Genomic DNA, 16,062 nt, shown 5'->3' with positions numbered 1-16,062 from the left:
CTTTGGGAGTCTGAGGCAGGTGAATCAGGAGGTCAGGAGTTCAAGACCAGCCTGGCCAACATGGTAAAACCCTGTCTCTACTAAAAATACAAAACATTAGCTGGGTGTAGTGGTGGGTGCCTGTAATCCCAGCTACTCAGGAGGCTGAGGCAGGAGAATCGCTTGAACCTAGGAGGTGGAGGTTGCAGTGAGCAGAAATCGTGCCACTGCACTCCAGCCCGGGTGACAGAGTGAGACGCCGTCTCAAAAAAAAAAAAAAAAAAAAATAGAATGTTAGTTGCCAGGGCTGGGAGGAATAGGAAATGGGGAATTATTGTTAATTAGTATAGAGTTCCAATTTTTCAAGATGAAAAGAGTCCTAGAGATAGATGGTGTTGATGGCTGCACAACATTGTGAATGTCCTTAATGCCATGAAATGTACACCTAAAAATGGTTTACATGGTACATTTGATGTTGTATATATTTTATTTTACCACATTTTTTTTTAAATCACAGGGATGACTTTCTGGTAAAGGGAGGCTTTGATTTAACTGGAATTACATCCTTAAATCACTTGGACAGCTTGCAGCCGACCTAGAGATGAGTCAGTTTAGATGATCTAGTGTTAAATAACATACATGATGTTTCAAAACCCAAAACCCAAGGGCCCTGATCTAAAGGGAACAATGTCTAAACAAGAGCAGCAGCCAAGCACCAATAATAGAAAGACAGCCTCCACCTCTTCCAGGCCTTCAGTGTTCTTAAGAAAATTCAAATTTTCTCAGTAAATTCCCAGCCTTTCAGGCATGAGTGTGAAATTCTCACTCACTTTCTTTCAAAGAGGATACTGTACTCCCCCAGATGCTATAGATCCGAGGCATGATGAAATAGGGCCTAGAATAGCAGCTAGAAGACAAGGACAAATGCAGGCTGATCTGGGTTCCAGAACCCAGCATCCTGGGCGTCAGGCTTACAGTGAGGTGTTTTCTTTATCTAATGTAGGCCTGACACTGTTAAAGACGACAGCCTGAAAATCCAAAGCACCTGGCTTTCTCCTTACTTGTAGGCCTGGCCTGTAAACACATTTCCAAACTCTTCTGAGAAATGTTTGGGAAGGAGGAAAGAGAATTTTCTAAGGTCAGCCTGGGAAATGCCAGATGATGCATTCTGTCTAAAAAATCGGAGAAGTCCTACAGTGTAGAAATTTGACGTCCCATTTTCTCACTTCTCAGCTTCACACCCACTGATCTCCCCTTTTTTATGTGCTCAGCAGTTCCTTTCTTGACATCTCTATTTTGTCAGTGGCACCCAATCTCAAAACCATAGTCTTTTCTGATTTCCTCTTCTGTCAACACATTCCATCACTGATCAATCTGTAAATTCGGCTCCAGCCATACCTTTTCCATGAATCTCCTTTCTTCCTATCTTCTCTGCTGCCGTATTAGTTGAAGTCTTCATGACTCTCCCCACTAGACTATCCCAATAGCCTCCTCATGAGTTTCCATATCCCTCAGCTCTCTTCCCTCTGATAATATCTTAACCACCAACAGAAGAATGCTTCCAGAGCACAATGCTGAGCATGCCGCAACTATACTTGGACACTCCAAGTGGCTCCCCATGGCCCACGAAATAAGGAAAGCCAGACCCTTCAGCTAGCATGTGAGATTTTTTCGTACTTGTCGCTTCAACCCCCTCAACCAGCTTCATTTCCCATCTCAGGGAACCTCATGGTCTAGTCAACTCAGCTGTTTCCCATTTCCCAAATAGATATCAAGGTTTCCTGCCACCGCACATCTACTCATCCTCTGTCAGATTTGAGCTCTCTCCCTCCTCTTCTTCTCTACCCAACTTCCAAGTCCAGCTCAAATGCTGAGTCTTTGTGAAGTCATAAGTCTTTGCTTTGAACTCCTCAAAATTCTTCAACTGTTGAAATCTCTTAGTTCTTAATACAATCAGCTTGTATTTAGTGTCATGTTTCAATACAGTCAGTTGTACATTAATGTGTTACTTTATTAAAGGACTGCAAACAGCCTTAAATATTAAAGTCTTATTCATCTCTGTATTTTACCTGAGTGCTAACACAGTGCTTTAGATATAAGAAGCATTTAATGCATGTCTGTTGAATTAAGGAATAACATTTAGTCCTACTTCACACACCATTGAATTCCCAAACTTCAATATATTCTTAAGCCAGTGATAGCAAATTTTCATTTATTCTTTTTCCTGCACCCTAGACCCTTTTTTCTGATGACTTTATATGTTTTATTTACAGATTAAAACAAATATAAGTGGCATCTCATTTTATATACAGATGTTCCTTGATTTATGATTGGGTTATAACCCAATAAATCCATTGTACATTGAAAATATTAAGTCAAAAATACATTAAATACACTTGTGAACCCTGAAAAAGCCTAAAGATGAATCATCCCTGAGGATGAATCCAGAGTGGCTAAATGGGGCCTAAATTTAGATTAGAGCCAAGTGGCCATTTGCTGACTAGACATTACACACCTACTCTGAGTTTCCAGAAAACCTGCACTTCTGCTTAACTTTGGTACTTTCATAGCCACATGTTGATATTTATCCCACCTGAACCAACCAATAAACTGCTATCTCCATTGACCAATCAGAGCCCAACAAACACCAACCAATCAGAACTAAGCAAGCTTGAATCCTTCGTTTGCATAAGCAGATCTGAATGGCAACCTGGACTGAAATGTTCTCTATAAGAGATCGAGACCATCCTGGCTAACCCGGTGAAACTCTATCTCTACTAAAAATAAAAAAAATTACCCAGGCATGGTGGCACGTGCCTATTGTCCCAGCTACTTGGAGGAGAATCACTTGAACCAAGGTGGAGGTGGTGCTGTGAGCCAAGATTGAACCACTGCACTCCAGCCTGGGTGACAGAGCAAGATTCCATCTCAGGAAAAAAAAAAAAAAAAAGATAAAAACTGCCAGGCACAGTGGCTCATGCCTGTAATCCCAGCACTTTGGGAGGCTGAGGTGGGCGGATCACCTAAGGTCAGGAGTTCGAGACCAGCCTGACCAACATGGTGAAATCCTGTCTCTACTAAAAATACAAAATTAGCCAGGTGTGGTGGCACATGCCTGGAATCCCAGCTACTTGGGAGGCTGAGGCAGGAGAATGGGGGAGCGGAGGTTGTAGTGAGCAGAGATGGCGCCATTGTACTCCAGCCTGGCCAACAAGAGCAAAACTACGTGGCAAAAAATAATAATAAATAAAAATAAATGAAACCACTTCCATTCTGGCCAACATGGTGCAACCTCGTCTCTACTAAAAATACAAAAAATTAGCTGTGTGTAGTGGCACATGCCTGTAATCCCAGCTACTTGGAGGTGGAAGCAGGAGAATCACATGAACCAGGGAGTCAGAGGTTGCAGTGAGCCAAGATCGCGCCATTGCACTGCAGCCTGGCGACAGAGTGAGACTGTCAAAAAACAAACAAACAAAACAAAAAACACACCCTGCGTTTTCTAGAATGTACTTTAATTTTATATCACAGGCTGCCTCTCCCCAGTTTGCAAACAGTTTACTGGAATAAAGTCTCTTTCCTCTAAATTATTTTTCAAAGAACTTTTGTTCACACATCTGACCTACTGAACATCATGGCTTAGCCTAGCTTAGCCTACCTTATTAAACACGTCATAGCTCCCTGTAGCTACAACAGCATGGCAAGACAGTATCCTGCCACACATCACTAGCTCCAGAAAAGATAAAATTCAAAGCACAGCATATTGCTTTCACATCATTGTGAAGTTGAATAATCATAACTTTAGGGAGGCTGTCTGTATATTTACTTTAAATGAAAATGTATAGCACTTCTTATTATCATCAAGTGAACTACTGAGAATAGTAGGCTGTTTTGCTAAATAGAAATAGAAGATTAGGGGTGTCCATTTACAGTCAGTCATTCCTGTATCCAGTTTATTTCTGCTTTTCAACTTGGTTTCATGCATTGAGAAAAATCCGAATTCACACAGATGAGTCATATGTGCAATTTCATGTCAGTGTACACTGGCAGGTAATGGATTTCATTTTGGTAAAGCTCAGATACAACCTGCTATATCAATGACACATAAGAAATGCCATACATAGCAACTAAGAACACAGACTCTGATTTAAATCCTGGCTCCAGTATTTAATAGTCCAGACCTTAAGCATTGGAAATCTTAATATTAATAATAGTATTTCCCTCAAAATGTTGTGAAAGAACAAGACAGGTCACACAAGTTAATGCCTCAAGGTCTTCAGTGCATTAAAATGAACAATATGACACATCAGAGTCTGCTGTTTTAAATTTTGTATCATATCTTGAGCAGATACCAAAACATTTACAAAAGATGTGTGAAGGATAAAGAATCACAATATAACAAGATCAATATATTCACCCAGTTTAAAAATAAGAAAATGACCTACTTTTGAAATATCCAGTATGCCCCTCCCTGACTCCATCCCCTTTCCTTCCTGAGGTAATTCTTACCTTCTCCACATTCTATTCTAAATTTGTTTTAGCACGTACCCTGTTACTTACTATGTGTCAGACTCTGTTCTCAGTGCTTTACAAAATTTCTCACTTCTAGTCCTCATAACAATCCCATGAAGTGGATAACATTATTATCTCCTGCTTGTAAGTGGAGTGGTCAGAATTGAACACAGGCAGTTGGCCCCCTGGGTTTACCTTCACTGAATCTATTACTTTTGCAAAAAATCTGACACAGCTGAACGAGAAACCCAGTTTGAAGGGCACTCCCATGCTTCATACTTGCATGAACATTTATTAAACACCCACTGTGTGCCAGGCATTGTGCCGGGCACTGTGAAGCTTAAGGAAAAGCTGCTCCCTACCTGGCAACTGGCAGTTCCCAGAATATCCAGTTCCTTCCACAGCTGTGGTCTTTGAACTCCACCCACTGGACATGCAGGCCCCAGCGGCAGGGGGAGGCAGGGGCGCCTGTAAGACCCTGGGATCTCTGTGCAGCCTTGAGAAAGGACAAGCAGGCCCAGACACTCCACTTTAGTATTGCCCAGGGGGTGCTCAACAATCACCAATCCCCAAAGAATCGTCCAAAAGTTTGGAAAAGTCCAAACTTTCTTGACGCCACTCCCAGCCTCTTCCTCGTGAAGGTTTTCTCAGAGACGTGGTTCTTGAGAACCATGCAAGAATCCACAGGAATCCATGGCCTTTGCCAGCAAGCAGGCCAGACAGCAGCCTCATGGCCCAGCCCACAAGGAAAGACCTCAACTTTAGCAGCAGCTCACTCCCCTCATTATTCCCTGTGCCTGGAGTCCAAAATAAACACAGCATCTTTCATGAGCAGCTCCCACCATGCACGAACCTCGGAACCTCACACACGCAGCCAAGCACTGGGAAGTGCTAAAGGGTCAGAGGGTTCGTGGGGCCAGCAGTTCCCAGGCCTCTGGGGGAGAGTCCCAGTTGTTCTCCAGTCCAAAATCCAGACCCAGAAGAAACTGCCCGAGGCCCCTGCTTGCCTCCAAGTCTTATTTCCTGGAGCTGGTCTGGGACCCTGCAGGTTGGATCCTAAGAAGGGCCAGCGAGTCAGACAGCAACTGTGAGCAACTACACCTAAGCCACCCAGGAGAAAGGCAAGGGTGGGGGACAGGGGACCAAAGATGCTTCCTCAAGGGGCACAATCTCTTAGCAAGTGCTCTCCTGGCTTCACTCCATACTGCAAACTTTTTATTTATTTATTTTTTAGTATTTACTAGATACCAGTCCTGGTAGATGCTGGTAGTGTTGGGGGGGATAGGGTTCTAGAATACAACAGCAAACAAAACATCAAGGTGTCTACTTTTGTGTAGCTTATATCATTCAGGGAATGGGAGACAGGCAATAATGAAACTAGTGAAACCATTTCAGATTGTGGTTAGTGCTTTGAAGTACATAAAATCTCGATGTTGCATGGGGTATGCAGCTATGTCAGCTGGGATCGGAATAAGGCGGAGCTAGCAACACAAAGGAAGGGGAAAAGCATTCTAGATAGAGGGAACAGAATTACAAGACCCTGAGGGCTCTGATTAAATGCTGATTAGGAGTTTAAGAAATGTTTCTTGGAGACCAGGCACAGTGACTCACGACTGTAATCCCAGCATTTTGGGAGGCTGAGGTGGGTGGATCACCTGAGGTCAGGAATTCAAGACCAGCCTGGCCAACATGATGAAACCCCCCTCTCTACAAAAATACAAAAATTAGCCAGGGAAGATGGCGGGTACCTGTAATCCCAGCTCCTCAGGAGGCTGAGGCAGGAGAGTCGCTTGAACCCAGGAGGCAGAGGTTGCAGTGAGCTGAGATTGCACCATTGCACTCCAGCCTGGGCGACAGAGTGAAACTTCATCTCAAAAAAAAAAAGAAAGAAAGATAGAAATGTTTCATGGAAATTTAGTATTCTCAAAACTTAGTACAAGGCAGGAAAAGAGATATCCTCTTAAGAGTGTAAAGATCAAAGTCCTTTGCTGGAAAGAACTTTCCCCTGGCTTTAAAAGAACATGCAATAATAATCTGGGCAGACATATTTACATTTATACGTCTGACAAAGGTCTTTTTTAAAAGCCTTTCATGTCCTTTATCCTTTAAACTTTTATAATATAGGTTGAAAGCATGATATCATCTTTAACTTCCAGTTCATGTATTGGGAGATCTTTTTCTTAGAATTAATGAAGACTTCCGCTCTGCTGGAATGTAATTTACCTCCCTTGTGCCAGAATTTGAACTAAGAATGCCGCGTACCTCTAATTGCAACTATGTAAAAACAAGTGTGCACGAGGATCAGGAAGGTGGGAGTATAGGAAGGGGCGGCGGTTGTTTTTCAATATTCCTTTTTTGTTATGAAAACTGGGAAGAAAAAAATACATTGTGCACAACTGCGCAGTCTCCTTGTCCTCGATGTTAATAAATGTGTTTTTAACTGCGGTTTACATCCCATTTCTAACATCACTACAACCTACATCCTCTCCAGGCTACAATTAAAGTTGAAAAGTGCACAAGGTCTTTACAAAGCCTTGTACAGTGAGTGCGTCTGCGCACGTACAGTCCACGTGCACCCTTCTTTCTCTCTCTGGACAGAATTTCTTGGGGATCCTTCAGCCCCCACCCCCACCCCGGCCGTATTTCTCCCTAGGCTCTTATTAAAACCAGGTGCGCAGAAGGCGGAACAGAAAAGCTTTCGTTTGACCCAAAGCTCCCCCTTTCGGCGTGTTTTCTAGAGGGAATTCGTGAGCAGAGCGGAGGAGCTAGCAGGCGGCTTCTCCTGACCCGGGAGACGCGGGAGGTTTGCAAACAGACCTCGGCCCCGCCTGCGCAAGGACAAAGCGTTCAAGGGCAGCAGGGGAGGCTGAGGGAGTACACGGCTGGGGACAATGGACACTGCTGCCCCCCGCCACGCAGGAGCGGTGTCTGCACCACTGAAAGGCCCCCGGGACCCACAGCTCTATCCAGGCGGAAGAGAAGCAGCCAGGCCGCCGCGGATCTTAACTTGAATTCCGGGTGGACTGGACGCCCCGGCCCGCGCTCAGGGCGCGCGGAGGAGGTGGCGGGAGTCTGCAGATCTCGGGGCTCGCCCGCGACCCGGCGCCCTGTTCAGGACGTCCGGGGGCCCCGCAGCGCTTACCCTCTGCAGCAGGAGTCACTGGTGCCTCAGGGCTGGGGCGGGTCCGGCGGGGACAGGTCGCGAGTGACGCGACGGCCCAGTCAGCCCCTGTGGGCTTCGCCGCCCGCAACCTTTGACCCTAGAGGCCCTGCGCTGCAGCCTGTGGTCCGGAGGGACCGAAGTGGGAGCGTATTTGGGCCCCTCTGCAGCGAAAACGACGTTCCCTCATGGAACTCCCAATAATTAACTCCTGAGAGCTGCGAGAGCTTCACACCGCCAGGCCCCAGCCCGACTCTCTACGTTGAGAGCGTTGACTACTTGTTAGGGTCGAACATTCGAGTGTTTGCGTCTTTAATTGAACTCTAGAATTATTCGAAGTAGAGCGACAGGCCTCAGAAGGACGAGAGGCGTTGTTAGAACACGAAAAGGGCGAAAAGGGCGCAGAGAGGAACAGTAACCTCAAAAAATGGGCTTCCAAATTGTATAAGTGGCCATTTCCTATTCCTGAGGCCAAAAAGCAAGCCGGCCTGATTTTTCAGTTTCCCTGATTACCGCTTTCAAAGCCCATTACCAAGCTCTATACAGCCTTCCGGCCTGACAGAATCCCTTGCTTTCTGAAGGGACTGCTGAATTTTAAGTACCCCTAGCAAAGAGACAGCTGCCGGAACAAGGTTGGAAAACCCTACCTTCCCGGCCGGGAGCGGTGGCTCACGCCTGTAATACCAGCACTTTGGGAGGCCGAGGCGGGCGGATCACAAGGTCAGGAGATCGAGACCACGGTGAAACCCCGTCTCTACTAAAAATACGAAAAATTAGCCGGGCCCGGTGGCGGGCGCCTGTAGTTCCAGCTACTCAGGAGGCTGAGGCAGGAGAATGGCGTGAACCCGGGAGGCGGAGCTTGCAATGAGCTGAGATCGCACCCCTGCACTCCAGCCTGGGCGACAGAGCAAGACTCTGTCTCCAAAAAAGAAAAGAAAAGAAAAGGAAACCCTACCATCCCAAACATTTGCTTGACACTGGCTCCTTAAAAGCCGCTTTGAAGTGGGTCAACCTAGGGTTGTGCCCTGTTTGGTGTTAAAAACTCTTCTCAGCCTTAAGCCTAAAATCCTGTGACAGGTAACAAGGGAATTCCAGAGAAGTTTCCAGATTCAAGCAACTCTGGTGATTTCTGACAAAACAGTCTTAAGTCAGTTTCCCAAACTGTGATCCATGGACCACTGACATCAGATTCCTTGGAGGCCCTTGTTACAGGTTCAGGACTTAGGGCCGACACTATAGCTGATGTGTTAGACTATGAGGAATTGATGCAGGATTTTTCTCGGCCCCCCTGCCAGCGGGGGCACCCCTTCTACTCGGCAGGCCTGCCAGGCTCAACCCCTTGCAGGAGGGAGCACATGAACAAGTGAGAACCCAGCAGAACCCAGCTGGCTGCTCCAGGCACAAAACAGGAGCAAGCTCTGTGCGGGGACATGGCCCCGAAGCCCCAGAGAGGGTGTTACAGTGCGCCTTCAGTTCCTCCATTGGCAGATACATGGAGGGCGGTGAGTTAGCAGCTCTGTTGGCCTCTCGCCTCATGGTGGCTTGGGGCAGCTGCCCTCTACCGGCAAGGGCCAGTGTGACAGCCTTTTCTGGGTACCCACACGCGGTGAGTCCCAAGCTCTTGTCCAGGTCCAAGAAGAATGAGGTCACATGGACTGTTGAGGGTGGTGACGGTGGAGATTTTACTGAGCCATGAAAATGGCTTTCAGCAAAGAGGAGATGTGGGGTTGGTCCCCCTACCCAAAGGCGGGAAATTTCCCCTGTGTGACTGGGTCTGGGGCCTTTATGAACTCAGAATGGGGAGTGTGTGCTGATTGGTTTGTGAGTATGCTAAAAAGGTTAAAGCAAAGACACCACTCAAAGGTGAGTATGACAGTGTAGAAAACCAATTAGGAAAGGGTAGGTACTTGTAAAATAGGTGAAGGGTGGTGACCAATCGGGAAAGCACGCCAAACAGGAAGACAAGTTCTCAATCTGGTGGGAGGATTTAACTTGTAGTTTGGCTTTTCAGCTTTAAATTGTCTTCAGTTTGGAGGTGGGGTTTCACCGGGTACCCGCCCCTGTCTATCTAGGTGTTTGGCTGCTTCCTATCCCTATCAGAATGAGCTGTGCAGGGTGGCTCAGGCATGTAATCCCAGAATTTGGGGAGGCTAAAGCAGGAGGATTGCTGGAGGCCAGGAGTTTGAGACCAGCCTGGGCAACATAATGAGACCCTGTCTCTACAAAAAAAATTTTAAAATTAGCTGGCCATCATGGTGCATGCGTGTGGTCCCAGTTACTTGGGCAGCTGAGGTTGGAGGATCGATTGAGCCCAGGAGGTCGAGGCTGCAGTGAGCCATGATCATGCCACTGCAGTCCAGCCTGGGCAACATAGCAAGACCCTGTCTCAAAAAAAAAAAAAAAAGTGACGAAGTCCAGAAACCAGAAACTTGCATTGTAGCAAGCTTGCCTTCTGAGGTTTCTGCTCACTGGTTTAAGAATTACTAGACTCTTTTATTTGACTTTGCTGAAATGGTACTTGTTTTCTGGAGCCCTCACTCAAAAATCTCAGCAGTGTAAAACACTGTTTTTATTTAAAAAAAAAAAAAAAAAAAAAAAACCCACACTTAAGTTTTGCTTCCAAATCAATGTGCCTTATTTCAGTGGAGTCATGAGTATTTTTAATGAAATCCTGCCTAAAGCAATACTTCCCACTGTATAGAGCTCTAAGCACATCCAGGTGCTAAGTAGGTGGATTATGTCATGTGCTTTCTACTAATCTTGGGCTGTTTGTCATTCTAAGCCAGACATCCCCTGCCCTGCCAATTTTTCTTCTACTGCTTCACTCCGGCCTCTATCGGCACAGCTTTCCTTAGGTACATGGCAGCTGAGTCTACAACCATGATGACTTCCAAACTGAACTGTACAACAGAAGAAATGTGTGGCGCTTTTAAAATTGGTTTCCAGACCCGTATAGAATTGTAGCATTCCCAAACATATAGATTGGTAGAGACTTTATCTCACGAAGCATGGGATTACAAGCAACCAAAAGTAGAACTGTCAAAAGTAGCACTGAGTTGAATTTGAGGAAATAACAGTGTAAACAGAGTTTTTGCAACAAAAATGTTCAACTCACTGTTGCTTATAATATAAAGAGTTTGGAAAGAACCAAAATTTGTCCCACAGTAGAAAGTTGTTTAAATAAATCATGATACATAAATATGAAGGAATACAAGACAACTATGCACAATTATCTATTAGAGAATATTTATTGACATGAAAAGATGTTCTTGATGAGTAAATTGAAAACTGTGACATGAACAATTGTTTCCTTTTTTTTTTTTTTTTTTTTTTTTTAAGGCTAGTGGTAACTGACAGAAGAGCCATGGAAGCAGAATCCTAAACTGATGATGGTGAACACTGAGAAGAATCCCAGTTTGCACTGCAGAACTAGGAAACAAAGGAGAAAACAGAGCTTTGATTGGAAGTCTGTTGAAGAAACATTTAGATAGCCTCTCCAAGTTATTGCAGCTGGGTGACAGCCCCTTACCCAGCAAAACACTGAAGGTTTAATCACTGGAGAGGGTAAATGTATTTAAACAAAAGAATTGGCCTGGCACGGTGGCTCACGCCTGTAATCTCAGCACTTTGGGAGGCCAATGCAGGTGGATCACGAGGTCAGGAGATCGAGACCATCCTGGCTAACACGGTGAAACCCCGTCTCTACTAAAAAATACAAAAAATTAGCCGGGCGTGGTGGCGGGCACCTGTAGTCCCAGCTGCTCGGGAGGCTGAGGCAGGAGAATGGCGTGAACCCAAGAGGCGGAGCTTGCAGTGAGCTGAGATCCGGCCACTGCACTCCAGCCTGGGTGACAGAGCGAGACTCCATCTCAAAAAAAAAAAAAAAATTATTTGAGACAACAAAGATGCATCCATGAAACAAGAACAGGCTGTCGTTTTGGTTTGGTTTCGTTTGGTCTTTTGAAAAAGGAAATTAGAATAGGGCAGAGTTCTTGAACATTAGGTATGTGACAAAAAGACTAACGGATAAAAAATGTAGGTAAAAATATATAAAAATAAAGGGCAGATCAGACCAACTAAATGACAGAAGTTCCAGAAAGAGAGGACAGAAAAAATAGAAGTGAGGCTATCATTAGATTAATAATTGTTTTCTTTTTTTTTTTTTTTTTGAGATGGAGTCTCACTCTCACCCAGGCTGGAGTGCAGTGGCACGATCTCGGCTCACTGAAACATTTGCTTCCCAGGTTTAAGTGATTCTCCTGCCTCAGCCTCCCGAGAAGCTGGGATTACAGGCGTCTGCCACCACACCTGGCTAATTTTTGTGTTTTTGGTAGAGAAGGGGTTTCTCCATGTTGGCCAGGCTGGTCTTAAACTTCTGGCCTCAAATGATCTACCCATCTAGGCCTCCCAAAGTGCTGGGATTACAGGGGTGAGCCACCACGCCCAGCAATTAGATTAAAATTAGCTAATTGGCCAGCGAGGTGGCTCTCACTTGTAATCCCAGCACTTTTGGAGGCCAAGGCGGGTGAATCACGAAGTCAGGAGTTCAAGATCAGCCTGACCAATATGGTAAAACCCCGTCTCTAATAAAAATACAAAAATTAGCCAGGCGTGGTGGCATATGCCTGTAATTCCAGCTACTCAGGAGGCTGAGGCAGGAGAATAGCTTGAATTCGGGAGGCGGAGGTTGCAGTGAGCTGAGATCATGCCGCTGCACTCCAGCCTGGGCAACAGAGCAAGACTCCATCTCAAAAAAAAAAAAAAATTAGCTCATTAATCAATAGGATTTTCCCAATTTCAAGGACATGAGTCTCCTGATTGAAAAGACCTGTTGAGGTCGGGCACAATGGCTCATGCCTATAATCCCAGCATTTTGAGAGGCCAAGGCAGTCGAATAATGAGGTTAGGAGTTCGAGACCAGCCTGTCCAATATGATGAAACTAAAAATACAAAAATTAGCTGGGCGTGGTATCTGGCGCCTATAGTCCCAGCTACTTGGGAGGCTGAGGCAGAAGAATCAGTTGAACCCGTGAGGCAGAGGTTGTAGTGAGCCAAGATTGCACCACTGCTCTACAGCCTGGCAATAGAGTGAGACTCCATCTCAAAAACAAAAACAAAAAAAAGACCTGTTGAGTACCCAGAACAAGTTTGAGTTGTTGGAATGATCAGAACCTACACAAAGGAACATCATTCTGAAATTTCATCATTCTGAAGATTTTAACTACTTCTAAAGACAAATAATGTTACCTAGAAAAAAAAATCAAGAATCAGAACAGACTTCTCAACAGCAGCAGAAGTTGGAAGACAATAAAGCTAATATTTAGGGTAGTCTTGAACTATATGCCATGCACTATTTTAAGTGCTTTACAATTCATCCTCACAGTAACCCTATGAGGGAGCTACTACCATTATCTCCATTTTACAGAAGACACATCTGAGGTAGAAAGGAGCAAAGTAACTTTTGCAATATGACGTGTAATAACAGTAGAGCTGAGATTTGGACCAGATAGTCTAGCTCCAGAGTCCATGGTAATTGGTGCATCATAATGGCACAGTGACTTCAAAATTCAAAGGGAAAAATACATTCCACCTGGAATTATGTATGCAGCCAAGTTATCATTAAAGAGAAGATAAAGACATTTTGAGATATGAATGTTCTAATATATATATATGTGTGTGTGTATATATATATATATACCTCATACACTTTTCTTTAAAAGCTACTAGAGAACAGTGATTCCAAATTGAGCAGGTCAGAAGGTTCTGAGAGCCATGTCTCCAAAAAGATGAAATTGATAGAAAACATAATGGGTATTGGCCATATAGAAAAGACATGAGACCAGCTGGGTGTAAATTTGAGGTTAAATTAATAATTACTTTAAAATCTCAGCAAGTAAGCAAAATGTAAGATTATTCCTGGGAAAACTTGAAGGAAAATAATCCTGGTACTCTTTGATACTACATGACTCAGCAGTGAATTGTATATATCTAGTCATAGTAACAAGAATATTAAATATTAAACCAAATTCATGATAAAACTACATCAAGAAGATAGTGTATGAGCAGTGTGTTCTTGCTGGATGCGGGGGAGGGTGTGGAGGAGTGGGCAGGCAAGGATGAAAGCCAGATTCTTAAATTCTTATATTCCTTAATGGGAATTAATAGATAAAACCTACAAGAGAAAAAATCGGGAAGTGAATAAGACCTATGTGTTAACTATCAAAATAAATAGTTAAAAATTTTAAAGGCAGTTGCCTTCAAGAAGCAGGAAGTTGAGAAGGCGGGTGTTTCTGAAACTGCTACTTTTTCTGATAAATCTTGTAGAACTATTTGAGTCTTTAAACCACATGGATGTGTAAGTTTGGTAAAAATCAAAACCAATGCTTAAAAAAATGAACAATACAATTCTAAATTTCCTTCTAATAGTCCAGAAAAATCTGCCTCGACCTTCTTGTTTTCTTAAGTCAAACTTACTTTATTTTTCAAGCACTAGATTTCTGCATGACGCCTCTATTATTCTTTGCCATTGTACAGACACTTCCGTAAAATAGGCTTTTGTGAGCTAGTCTGGGCACTAAACCATTGCTTACCTTACTTCCGTGGAGAAATGTATTTCAAGTTCTAACCAAAAAGTTCCAAAAATAAATCTTCAGAATGCCTCCTGTTTATTAGTTGAGGACCCTATTATCCATTCCCATAGGACTTTCCAGCTGAAAAGACATCTAAAAAATAAGAGAATATTGCGATTGCATCCAACATTGTACTGTTTGCTACAGTCAGTGAGTGATATAGCTATTGGAAAAAGGAAGGGTCAACAGGGAAAACTTCATCAGGGGACTCAGTTTAAGCTGAACCTGGAAAGATGGATTGTAACTTGCATCAATGGTGATATCAGTCAGCAGACTCTTCCATGCAAGTGACAGATACTTAGCTCACAGTAGCTAAGCCAGAAACAGAATTTATTGGCTCACTTAACTAGGACATCACTAAGGTCTTTGTTCAGGCAGATTGAACCTGGGCCCAAAAGTGTTGCTAAGTTCTCTCCATCTCCACTGTTCTCCTCTACGGCCCCAGTTTTTTCTCCCAGTTTTACAGCACGGAGTAGATGGGTAACTACTTGACTATATACTAAAATCCCAGGGGAAGACCCTGACTGGTCCTCCATGGGTTCAGGTGGTTGGGTGCTATGATTGGCCAGGCCTGAGTCAACTACCACAAAAGAGAAGATGGGGGATAAACTGCTGGACTGCCAAAAATAATACCTATTACATCCCACTGTAATTGTACATACCAAATATGCTCTAGTGAAGATTTATTACAGCCTGGGCCAATTGGCAATGTACGTAAAAATGCCTCATAAATGCTAAAGCACCATGAAATGTTGGTTGTGAGTCAGTACTAAAATGTAAGTCTGCATTGGCCCTGCCTAGCCAAACTGCAATTACTCCCGGATCCCTCACTCTCCGAATGGTTTAAGTTTTTCTTTCCTCCTAGCAGATTCATTTGTCACAGTTTCCCCCCAATTGGCCTCTGTCTTCTAACAGAGTCTGCTTCCAACTGCAGCGAAAAATTTGCTCTTGTCATTTTTCAAAGGAAGTCAGAAGAAAAAAAAAATATCCAAAGTTGGAGAGCTCAAAACTGAAAACATAATTGATAAATGCGTGTGTGTAATCAGATTGTTCTCAGCATCCTTCACTCTACTGTTCCTCTAATCTATTGAGTCACTTTCTTGGCCCCGTTGCTCCAATCTTCAAATAAGCCAAAATATTTTGCTGATACTAGCCGCAATTTATTGAGTGATAGAATATTTGTAAGGTACTTTGAGACTGAACTTAGAGCCCTGAAGACTAGGCAATTAATTAGTAGGGAAATATTTTTGCCATTTAGAAAAAAAATAACTTCAGATTAATTAAAAGTCTATATTGGAATTTCTCATTTTTATAAGCCTACTTTAGGCCTCTGATTTTTAATTAGGTGTGAGGTGTTCATTTAGTGCTGACAGTGTGAAGTAGGCTGATGCCTAAACTCGCTTCTGATAAACTTCTCACTGATGTCAGCACTTGAATACTTACTGCTACACTGCACATCATATTTGAAGATAGTGTGGCTGAAAGCTAACTGCTTGTGAGCCTGAGTTTTGCTAAGAGAGCTTACGTCACATCCTGGTAGCATTCTCTAAATTGACGCTTAAAAAAAAAAAAAAAAAAGTCCTTAGGACGTGGCCTCCAGTTCTTTAGCACAGAATTACCAAAACATGACATTATTGAATGACTACCCAAGGCCTTTCTCAATTCACTTTTTCCTTAACTTCCACTACAGACTGAAGAACTCCAGGCATTCACTTTCCCAGCATCCTCTGTAGCTAGCAAGGGTCATATGATCCAGTTCAGGCCAATGGATGGAGGAGAGAG

The 16,062-nt window shown here is 43.8% G+C and overlaps 1 long non-coding RNA gene across 1 annotated transcript in view; it reads right to left on the bottom strand.

Annotated features, from left to right (window-relative positions):
* LOC139357481 (uncharacterized) overlaps positions 1-7,825 on the bottom strand; it is a 171,216-nt gene extending 163,391 nt beyond the window's left edge. The window contains exon 1 of the long non-coding RNA XR_011610712.1: positions 7,634-7,825. This is a non-coding gene — a long non-coding RNA (uncharacterized lncRNA). The remainder of the gene's footprint in view (positions 1-7,633) is intronic.
* Between the last annotated feature and the right edge of the window lie 8,237 nt (positions 7,826-16,062).

This window comes from Macaca nemestrina, chromosome 12, assembly GCF_043159975.1.
Source record: "Macaca nemestrina isolate mMacNem1 chromosome 12, mMacNem.hap1, whole genome shotgun sequence".
In the NCBI taxonomy this organism is placed as follows: Eukaryota; Metazoa; Chordata; class Mammalia; order Primates; family Cercopithecidae; genus Macaca; species Macaca nemestrina.
The sequence above is the reverse complement of the archived record's forward strand: the minus strand, read 5'-3'. Positions and strand labels throughout refer to the sequence as shown.